General features: G+C 35.4%; 1 pseudogene; it reads right to left on the reverse strand.

Moving 5' to 3' along the window:
- Positions 1 to 8,505: 8,505 nt before the first annotated feature.
- On the reverse strand, positions 8,506 to 9,857 carry LOC149192073 (protein CLMP1 pseudogene; annotated as a pseudogene).
- Between the last annotated feature and the right edge of the window lie 797 nt (positions 9,858 to 10,654).

Raw genomic sequence — 10,654 nt, forward strand, 5'->3', positions numbered from 1 at the left:
TAATAGACAGAAAATTTAAGACTCAGAGCCAAGAACTCATTGGGTCATTCACTTTACAAAATTTAAGGTATATATATCATCTAACAAAAATGCGCAAGAGGCGAAAACTGACACCAAGTAAGCCCGGATCGAGAAACGGAGGCAGTTTCCGACTGGGAAAAACCCCTTGAGAAGGAAAGCCTCTGAGCACTCAGTCACCTAAAAGCATGAAAAATTATAGGAAAAAGTGCTAAAGGCTAAAAGAAAAACCTGAGCTCTAAAAACCAATGGTATTTATCAGGAATATCCTTAAGTGGTATGTAAATTGCTTATCATTTGATTTAGCATCTACACACTAGCTGGAGACAAAAGGCTAAAGAAAGAGCAGAGTCTATCAAGAAGTTAACCAAGTTGAATTGGGATTCTTACTGGTAGTACTTGGTTAAACCACACAGTCAATGCATGTCTCTCAAATGCCTCACTAACTCTGCTCAAAAGATAGCACCAACACTTGCTGATTTTGTTTTCGCAGGGCAACTAAAATTAGAGGTCAGCCAACCAACTCTCCTCAAGCCGATGCTGAATGCTTGCAACCACAGAGAACAGATACATAGATAGTTAATTTCCAGATTCAGTTTTAGTTTTAGTTTTAGTTTTAGTTTTGATTTATTTTTTCCTTAGATGAGGATGGTAATTTAAACCTCCTCCTATATTTTTGTAATAGACTATTTTTAGAATTTAGCTAGTAGTATTTCAACCCTTCTCATGCATTTAGAGAAGGGTCCTGAAATTTGTCAAAAACATTTCCTCAGAACATGCACTTATACACCCTCGGAGGAGGTTTTGATGAATGAATGGAACAAGATTTGTTGATATCTGTGTTTAATGTCTACTACTGAAATGCGCTTTTGTACTCTTAGTAGATGTTGAATTAAGAAGAGATAAATCATTATTGTTGAAGCTCATGAGTAGAACTTGTTATCAATGGTACTTTTATCTCTTAACAATTTCTGCTTATGTGTTAAAGTGATATTTATGTTCAGTTATTTATATATGAATGCTTGAATGTTTGAGTTATCATTTGGCACTTTTGTATGGTGATGGCTATTCTATTTATGCTTAATATATGAATGACTTATTATGCGATATGCTTCTCACAATTGTTTTGGCTAACTTTTTATACGAAATGGTTCATTTTTATTGAATTATTTTCTCATTGCAATTGAATGATCTTTATTACCAATCGCTGCTAGAAATTATTTTAGATTGCATAATTGAAATATTAAATCTCGGGTTAGTTTTAGAATTAGATATTTCTATTCATTAGAATAAAATTGCATTTTGTTAAAATAGATTTAGAATAAAAGAATTTTACTTAGGAATTATTATAAAGGAAATAAACACACACACAAATTGGGAAATTGGTCCCACTATCCCCAGTTGGACCCACCATCCCAAATGGAAAAGGAGCTTCTTTAAAGGTCCAGACCGGGTGGATATCCCCCTTGTTGTAGACCCAATTTTTGAGGCTTCGACACAACCTAAACTATGCAAGGGACTAGGACAAGACTCCATTTTCTCAAGATGAAAACGTAGGGTCATACAACCCCATTCACGCAACAATTTGAATATATTTAACCTAAATAAAGATACATACCATAATCCTTCCAAATTTGACATATGAATTTTAAGAAACTAACACTTGATTTTAACTATTAAATCTACTTACTATATACTATATTTTGTTTGCACCCACTTAATATGCAAGAACACTTAAATGTTTTCAATGCAACCAAGTTAAGAACACTTGTTTCCTTCCCACATCTCAAACTCTACCTCCATAAAATTTAACAACAAAATTATTGCATAAAAACCATAACCTTAAAATTAAATTATTATTATTATGATGATAAATGCCAACCATAAATGTTTTTAAATACCACTAAAAAATATAAGATCCCATTAGTTTCACAAATACAACTATAATATGATGTAAGTGAAAATAAGATATTGTATATTGTTTTTTAGCACCAAAATTTTAAAATTTTGAAAAAGTTAAGTTTTAATTTTGTTTACAAAATCCCTCCCAGCCAAAATTCTATATATGTTTTTTTTTCATAGGGCAGGAGAAAAGACAATATTTCAAAGAGTTGCAAATCATGGTTTTCCCATAGTAGTATACCCGATATTGAATGCCAATATCAGATCTTTAGATCTTCATTCTATTGAGAGTGCTATGTTCCATTTTTAACATCAATGCATTTTTTCCCCACATTTAGTGTTACACAAAGAGAGGAGTACATGCACCTCCAGTCTCTAGCTCAAAATCCACTATTGGCAAAATACGGTTTTCTTTTTACGAGATCGGCCAGCACCTTACGTGTTACATAAGGCATGGAAAGGTCCCTTGGTTTGGTCTTGACTAAGCTGGTTAACCCACATGGTAAGGTCCTGATAAAACCAGCCATTCTCAAATTTACATGGGTACGATATGAAACCTTACCATGCTTAAATTGACCAATACTTCAAGGTTCTCTTGGCACTCACTTTCTTCCCCTTCCTTCTCCACTACTAGCCTACCATTTCTAGATTGGACGTGACTATTTATTTTTCTCCTAGCCCAGTATAATCAACAACTCATAATCAAATAAGAAAAGCAAGCAACCGATGTCTTTTTATGTAGCCACAATTGTATGCTTGGGCGTTAATCTGTTTGTTACATTTTGTTGGTATTTACAGGGCATTGAAATTTGATGAGTTCGGGAGGCCATTTATCATAAGAAATGAATAGGAGCATAAAACCTGAATAAGGGGAGTATATGCTCAAAATGCTAACATTGCAGTTGCTAGGGCTGTTATGAGAAGCCTCTGCACCTCACTTGGCCCCAAGGGAACGGAAATGATGATATGGAACCCTAACCATTTCAAAACAAATGTTAAAAAATCGAGAAGCAAGATGGATGTATGTTAAACATTTGAACTTTGGAGGGTTATCATTTGGAGGAAAAGCTAAGGCACAAGCCTAGGGAAACTTGTACATGAAAAATCACAGAGCCTATGGTTTCTGGATATTTGAGGGTTTTGGCTATTAAAAATTTCTACTAAAACATGCTTTGATAGATTCTATATAGTGATAGTTTTTGTGACCTTTTAAATGAGGTAGAATTGAGGGATTCTAGATTGTCGTAAGTGCAACTTTAGGCATTCTATCACGCTTCGTCATATTTGAAAAGTTAATTATCAAAGAGTTTCTTCAATGGTTGCTACCTTTGACACCATTAGTACTACCACAAGTCCTCACAATCCCAACAAATCCTTCTAGGTATGCATTTATTTTGCCAATATTTTCTTCCTGTAAATATGGAGTATGTCACAACCTCCAGAAACACTCCTAATGTACAATTCTGTGGTTTTGAGCCTATTAATGACTATCCCTTTTACATTCAAATTTCGCACCATGTTTCAGTGCAGTTAAGTTAGGTTTGCTTCGATTTCTTAAGATCAATTGGTCCATGCCAATAAATAATTTACATCACAAGACATTAATTAAGATCACAATTTGGTTGTAAATCCTTCAAATATGTTTTCTGAGAGATAATTTACTAACATTCGAAGTAATATATAATTTATCAATTATCTTTTGGTAGTTGTTTGGAAGAAAGTTTCCTTTATACCCTCATTTGGTTGATATAGAATTATACAAATGGAACTTTATCAAGGGAGGGGGATTTGTTTTTGACGTGCATAAAACACTGTCTCTACCCGATACATATGACAATATAACACAACAATTTGTTGCATTAACATGTTTTTTAAAACAATTGAACTCAGGTAGAATCAAGCGCACTTGAATTACCATTTCATGAAAAACCACAACACGAAGGTGGGCTTGAATTTTAATATAAACACATGGCCCTGATATTGAGTTGCCATGATTTTTATCCTTACATTAAGGTTCCCTAAGGCTACCCTAAGGTGTTGGGTAAAGCACTTGGGAATGAAACCTAGGTAGTTTTTTTCAAGCTCCCACTCCACAAGACTTAAGGGGAACATTAGGGTGGGATAGGATATATAATATGAAATATGTTCCCTACGTTTAACTCCTACCTCCATGTCCCTTCTTTATTTTCTGGTAAAGCATTTGGGAATGGAAATTTGGCCAATGGTGTTGAGCTCTTTGCTTCCCAAGCTTCAAGGAGAAGTTAGAATTAAGGAGTGGGCTTGGGCTTGTAACACATGCACTTGGTATTCATCTCCATGTGCCAAAAGTTCAACATCTACCTCCAAGATTGCCTACAAATTCCTGGTAAAGCCCTTGGGAATGGAACCTTGGCCAATGGTTTAAAATCATTGCTTCCTAGGTCTTAAGGAGAACATGGGTTTGGTTTTGTTTGTAACATGAGCACTAAATATTTATCTTTGGGAGCCACAAGTCCAACCCCTACCTATGTGCCCCATGACTATTTTAGGATGGATGGAAAGCATGAGAAAATGTCTTTGATCTCCTAAAGTCTAGAAATTGTATTTCTTTTTGTTGTTATATATAAGTATTTTATGCATGGGTCATATTATACTATTTTACTGGTATTCTATTGCAGAATAGTGTTAAATCATCTTCATGAATCAAGTAACACAATAAGATGATTATCTTTCCAAATTATTTATTATTCAAATCATGCAATCCCCAAATGATAGTATCTCAAGCCTCTTTTTCAGTCTAGAATCTCAGTGTTTGGTGGCCACTGCTTGGGATAATTAGGTTTGTTCTCAACTGTCTCCATTTACCATTTACTAAAACAAGGTTAAGTTATTACAAATGTAATGATAAATTGTGGGACCAATAACAAGATCGAATTTATATTTACCTCATGGTGAATATTTTAGACTATGTCACTATGGGGTCTTGGATAGATGGTAAATATGTGGTGTTTCACAATCCTCACCAAGGTTCAAATCTCCTAGGGACACGTTTTTCTCCTCCAGGGCCATCTTACCTGTGCAAGTGGGTTGTCTTAAGTGGTTGGTGCTCGGTTCAAGTCTTAGTTGAATTTGGAACAAAAAATAATCCTCAGCCATGACTTCTCAACTGAAGGGATATTTTTTGAGTGATGTAATCCAATTACATTGCATTGTGATATTCTCATATTGGGAAAGGGCATATTTGTTGCATAGTGATAATGGGAAGTATCTTCCCAAAATAATTTATTTGACAACCATGATAGCTTGCTTTGGTGTTGTGGTTATCATAAGCTCACCTACAAACTAAAATAATATTTTATATGAAATGACTTAGGCCCTTTATATTGGAAATTAGTGGCCCTTAGGAAATATTTTCGTTGAATGGACCAACATGTGGGTAATATTGGATATGCAACCTTTCTTCACAAACCTAAATGATATTATATTTGTTAATCCATTTTGAAAATTTTCCTTTTCAATGTTACAAAGCCCCCCTACTATTGAAATTGAACAAAACTCAAACTAATTTAGGACAACATCTTACTGATCTGAAAACATTCTTTTTGAAATGCACTACTGTGATTATGGCTACACCATCCTTTTCTTCATTGATTCTAGCTCATGTGACTCCAAGAATTTTCGTCGTGTTAAAATTGATTTTAACATTTCAAAAGCTTAGGATATGTAAAGAGTGATTGTCTGTTGAGTCATTTTGACCATTAGTCAGGATTGTGGTAAGTTTCTAACCTTGTATATATATGCTTTTTTCACACTTTATGGCTTTCTTCCCATGATGACAAACATAAACATTGAGTGGGCTATTAACTTATTTTCGATGTTTAAAAATAGTGTACATTAATAAATCAACAAGGATTTGAAAAATAAGTTAGGAAAAAAGGGGTAAAAATGGAAAAAATTTGGAAAAACTAAGAAATCATGTTTTTTTGAATCACCAATTTGGAGAACATTGGTTATTATTAGGACTTACTTTTTTATTTAGGGCAAAAATCCTTTGACATGTCATAATTTCATGTCTATGCAAAAAATTTACCTCTATGAGAGAAAAATATATTTTCTTCTCTCAATAAGAGTGGAGGATGATGTCTTCACCATCACATTATGGATTATTTTGTTTGTTTGGTGCGTTTGATGCCTAGTCTTAAAAACTGGTCTAGTTGAACTTAAAATTGGTCAAGCTGACCAGTTAGCTCCTTGAGATATCAAACTAGCCTAACAAATCAAATTAGTTGGTTGGTCAAGATTCATAGGTTACCAAATCAACTGGTTTTGGTACCAAATTGAATGATTCGGCTGATTTGTTAGTTGATCAACCGATTTTTGTAAAAAAATGGTCGGTTAGAAAGCCACATGGTTAGGCATGTTGATGGGAATTATAAGTGGTTTATGGAGGCTCTTTTTAGCAAACCATGGTAGGTTCCATTCTAAATATTCCCCCCTAAGCTTATAAAAGAATGCCTAAGGTCCTATTTGCCTCACACATTTGATTTCTAGTTTTTGTGTGCATATGAGAGCTTGGATAGTTTTGCACCAACATTGGGTTTTGGAGCAACAACAACAAGTTTAGATGTTCATTGTCATCTTGGAGCTAGTTTGCAGTGTTCTAGTGGAGTTGGGGTGTTGATCCCAATGCAGATCTGGTAGTTAAACGAAGAGTTGAAAGAAGTGAACCAACAAGACCAAACATGGGACATGGTGACTTGTGAGGGAAGCAATAGTCGTGCAACTTGGTGAACTTGTGCTTCTAGTTTTGCTAGGCATAGTGTTGTTGCTCATGCTACTACTAGTACTTCTATTAAGGCTAGAGAGGAGTTTGAGGAGCCTCTAAGGAAATGCACTCCAACTCTTTTTGTCTTGCACAAATATTTTCCATTCTTTTTTTTGAGCTTTTATCAATTTCAGAAAAAGAATTTTGTTGGGAGAAATTTCTATAAAAAAAGTAGATATGGTTGGAATACTCATTATATACTTGTCTTGAATTACTAGTTTTCTTGTCACCTAGAAAATGTATCTGTTGCTTACTAGTGCATATTAATTAGGGTTAATTTATGGCCAACAAATAAGATTACAACCTTTTGAGCTTAATTCAGAGAGGCACGCAGAGAGACCCAATTTGGACAGAGGAGAGCAGGTTGCCATGACCTTTCTAGCTTTAAAAAAAAAATTCAATGGAGTCCATCTCTTCTCTTTGGAAGTGGAAGTGCATTTTCTCTATACTACTATTTCTCATGCTACTCTGCCTAAATTATGAAACAATGGATCTAGCCATTAAAGGTTCTTGCTACTTTCCTTTTCCTATTTTTTTAACTTCATGCACCTCATGTCCACCTAATGGAATGCCTAGGAATGGCTGCTAGTCCACCTAATCAAACGATAATGATAGCTATTTGTTTTTATTTTTTGTTTTTGAGTAAATAGGTTTCAAAAAAGGTTTTGCAACAATTGCATTGGACAGGGTTCTAACAAGTAGGCGATGACCTATTTTGAATTGGAGATGGCCTAAGAGGAAAACCACATGATGAAAGTATCCACCTTAAGGAAAACCAAGTCTCCAAAAATAAGGATGGCTATTCGGGTCAATTTTTTTTGGCAATTGTCAAATCATATGTTGCACGCCACACACCACTCACGACACAAAAAAACACATCCTATGTTATGGTAACCACCAAGCTTAACGGATGCTTTAGCACGCAACATCACAATTTCCAAAATCAAACAAATCTACCTGTAGACTAACCTAATAACCTATCTTGTTCACACCAGCCTCAATGTTAAACAAACACCAAATTGGGCTAGTTTTTGAACTCTAACCCTAGCAGGCCTGAATTTTGGCCCTAGTCATAACACTTGGTTTATTTTAACCATGACTTGGGATTGCCTCATTTTGTAAACTTAATTTATGTATATATGTACATATTCTCCAAATCTATGTTTTAAATTTCCTCTCTAACTTTTTTTTCTCAAATTTGGTAATAGATTGAAAATGGTATCCCTTCCTTGGTCTTTCTCTTACACACCCCACAAGCACAAACACAGACACTCATGCTTTCATAACCAAAGATATCATAAAACAAGTATTGATCATGCCAAACCAAATGATTCATGTCAAAATCAAGTGAAATTGGTTGCTTATCATGTCTGTTCGTATGAGTACAACTAGAACATGGATAAGGCTTAAAACATAAGAAAACTGGAGAACCATGTGCATTGTGAAAAAACCATGCTGATAGGTCATTTTACAAGTGTCAGAATGTTCCTTGGAACAATTATTCGAACCCATGATGTCCTATTAGACTGCCTTCTAGTGTTTGATACTTTTTCCTACGTTTATAGTATTTTATGATTATGATCAACACTATTGCAAAACCTTGTAATATGTTTTATTCAGAAGGATTTTCCCTTTTTCACCTATATAAATACTAAAAAATTTGACTTTTTCTTTACTTCGATACCTGCCAAAATGGTATGTCAAAGGAGATTTTCCCTAGAATCTTCTATACTTTATTGAATGGTCTCCTCTCTATTTCGATCCTTACCTTTGCCTTCAGTTTATTCTTTGGCAACATCTGCATTTGGAATTTTTGTTTTGACATCATTGCCTTCTTGATTGGTTGCATTAGATGAATGATTCTTCGTAACAGTTTCAATATCAATAGAAGAAGCTCCATCAACCTTAAACCTCTCAACAACAACATCTAGGTGCTATTTCCATGTTGGATTTTCCAATTTGAACTCCACTTGTAAGCATTGAAAAATCATGTTTCCCTAAAATAGATGGATCTAAGATCTCATTACAGTAGCTTGTTATGCTACTTCAGCAGCATATGGTGCTATCTCCTCAGTAGAATACCCATCAACCCTAGCCAGTTCCTTTTTTCTTTTTAGGATCTCATCTGTCTTGGTTGCAGATGGATCTTTTAACTCATTTTGGCTTTACTCTTCTAGCTTCTCCCACATTTCAATTGCAATCTGCATCGTCCCCTCTACACTATTGAAAATATAGATATCTTTTGAAGAATCCCATGTACCAAGATCAACCTTGCTAGCCAAAGCAAGAGACCATCGAATTTTTGCAGGCAATCCCTCATAGAAGTCAGGATTTATCCTCAAATATTCCTCATACTTTTTTCTAGCTTGGGAGTATTGATCGTGGACCTAGTCATATGTAGTATGAATTTTTGTTTTAACCCATTCCTTTTGTCGGATTTTCATCCAAAGGAATCCACTTCCTAGTTGCACACATATGGACATTGCCCTAATTAAATAATGGCAAACCTGCCACCCCTTGGAACTTTCCTGCTGCCATCTCAAAGAGGAGTTGGGCTTCTTCACTGATCATAGATTCCTCCATTCCAAGGTCATGCAAATCTATGTGAGCATCTGGATCAATGCCTACATGTTTGCGAAACAACTGAGCATATTCAAATATCTAGTCATCAATTCCAACTTCTTTTCCTTCAAGCTCATCCCCATTTTTATCTTTAAAAGTTTCCTCCAAGTATACCTCCTTATTAGGTTCTTTGATTGGGTCTTCTACTATGCTACTATTGTTTTCTCTTGATGAACTAGAAGAATTCTCCTCTACTTTAACATCCTCTTCTTGAAATCCATCTACTAGAGGTTCCTCCTCTTCTTAAAGCATTCGCTCCTACTCATGCTTCACCTCGACCACATACAACTTCAAAGGATCATTTGAAAAACTTTGATTATAAATCCTTTCTTTGTCATTCAAGCCCTTGTTTGTAGAGGAGTCTATGTTTGAGTTCCATATCCTTTTATGCTTAGCAAGATGCGTTGCAACAACTTCTACCAATCTAGGCTCTTATGTATTTGTAATAGTCACAAGATCACCATCCAGATCCTTGTATTTTATTAAAACTACCTTGGACGAGGAGAACCATTTCCTTACTATTTCTCTCAACTCCTTAAATTTTCATTTGTCTGGCATTCGACTAAGCCTTATATCGTGGTCAAAAATAAGTTTCAATGGCCTCCATTTAATTTCTACCTATGATTTCTTCATAGGTTGAGGGGCATGTTTAGCCTCGTGACCTTGAGAATCATTAGATTTAGTGGATATTAAACTAGAAGATGCCTTAGAAGATTACAAGACCAAGGTCTTTTGTGGTGAAGAAGACCCTTTGGAAGACATTGACAAAGGAGGTTCCTGAAAAGGGGGCCCATTGGATTGGTTACTCAAGTTATCACCAGGAAGCCTCTCCTATTTATTTTTCTTCTTTGGCATAGGTCTAGTAGGTAATCAATGCCCCATACTACCAACAAGAGTTCCTTGAATTACTAATGCCCACATGAATGTAGGAAAAGCCCCTAAATAGGTACGCACTTTGGGCCTATTTTTCAGGTCTTTTTGAGCATCTTTCTTGTTCCCAAGAGAAACACGTAACATTTTGAGCAGTTCCAAGCCATCCTGGTGATTCACATCAACTTGCAGAAGGGCCTACACATGTTGCATGGCTAATTCTAGTCTGCCCATAGCCTGATATGCTTGTGCCCTTCTAAAAAGAGCCCTGCTGAAATGAGGGTGCACTTCAAGAGCAAGTGTACATTCATTAACAACACTTTCATACTAAACATGCTTCATCTGAATCAATCATGCTGCTTAGTTGTTGTGGAAGATGGAATGGTCCAGGTGATTCATAGAAATAAGATTGAATCCTTGTCATATTGTTCCAAAGCG

The sequence above is a fragment of the Pinus tabuliformis genome, chromosome 2_2, assembly GCF_031772625.1.
Source record: "Pinus tabuliformis cultivar Carrire ecotype Pingquan chromosome 2_2, CPIR1, whole genome shotgun sequence".
Lineage (NCBI taxonomy): Eukaryota > Viridiplantae > Streptophyta > Pinopsida > Pinales > Pinaceae > Pinus > Pinus tabuliformis.